Raw genomic sequence first — 1,481 nt, 5'->3', positions numbered from 1 at the left:
TTCAATACCAAATACTATAGCCAACATTTCTTTTTCAGTAGTGGCGTAGTGTTCCTAAGAGTCATTTAGTGTTTTGGACGTGTAAGAGATGAGATGTATTAAATTTCCCTTCTTTTGCCCTAATATTGTTCCTACTACCACATCACTCACGTCGAACATGAGAATAAAGCGTTGCGTCCAGTCCGGTGCTATTAGTACTGGAGCTGTCGTCAACGCATACTTCAAGGTTTCAAATGCGTCAGTGCAGTCTTCATTAAGATCATAGGGTCGGTTCACCTCTAGTAATACGCTCAGAGGTCGCACAATCTGAGAGAATCCTCTAACGAACCGTCTATAGAAGCCAACATGCCCTAGAAAACTTCGTAAAGTTTTAACATTTGATGGTGGTAGAAGTTTTGCTATGACATCTATTTTTGCTTTATCTACTTCCAGGCCAGCCTTAGATACTTTGTGCTCTAAGACAATTCCTTCAGTCACCATGAAGTGACATTTCTCCCAATTCAGCACCAAGTTTGTTTCCTCGCATCGAGCAAGAACGCCCTCTTCAAAGACGCAAGGAGTTTGTTTCGTAATTGTGACCCTGCCAATGCACTGAAAATATTTCTTCAAGGGATGCAATGCCCTTGAACAATATTCCTCGAAGTTGAAGCTGTTTGATGTTGGGGTATTGATTTATAGGACTTTTCCCTTGTCCTGCGGGAACAGTAATTCCTGCTTGCAGTAGACTAATGTGTCAAAATGGGTAGAAGCAGTAGCCTATGCTAGGAATGATGCGTCACTATTTCCAAGTTTCTTACTAGGAAATTTCACGCGATTTGGAATGCCAAAAGCCCTGATAAGCGATGAAAGTACGCACTTCATTAATCGTATCATTTCTAAATTAATTGCGCAAATATAATGTTAGGCACAAAAACATTACTGCCTACCACCCACAAATAAACGGTCAAGCGAAGTAATCCAATCGAGAAATCAAATCTATCCTGGAGAAGGTTGTCGATGCAACATGGAAGGACTGAGCACAGAGGCTGGATGAGCGCTCTAGGCCTACAGGACTGCTTATAAAACCCTATAGGTATGTTACCATACACTCTTGTATTTGGAAAAGCTTGTCACTTACTTTAGAGTTGGAGCACAAGGCGTTTTGGGCAGTTAAGAAGCTAAACCTGAACTTGGACGCCGCAGGCGTTCAACGCAAACTTCAGCTCAATGAGCTCGAGGAGTGGTGATTGAACGCGTACGAGAACAAAAGCTATACAAAGAGAAGACAAAGAGTTGGCATGAACCTACGTATCAGTAAGAAAGGACTTGTTTGTTGGCAAAAGTTTCTATTGTTCAATTCACGTTGCGTTTGTTTCCAGGGAAGTTAAAAATCCAGGTGGTCAGAACCCTTTAATCATTAAGACATCTTCTATATGGAGCAGTGGAATTAACACGAGAGATGGCAAACGCATTCAAAGTAATGGCCAAAGAGTAAAAGCGCC

This window comes from Benincasa hispida, chromosome 11 (genome assembly GCF_009727055.1).
Source record: "Benincasa hispida cultivar B227 chromosome 11, ASM972705v1, whole genome shotgun sequence".
NCBI lineage: Eukaryota > Viridiplantae > Streptophyta > Magnoliopsida > Cucurbitales > Cucurbitaceae > Benincasa > Benincasa hispida.
The sequence above is the reverse complement of the archived record's forward strand: the minus strand, read 5'-3'. Positions refer to the sequence as shown.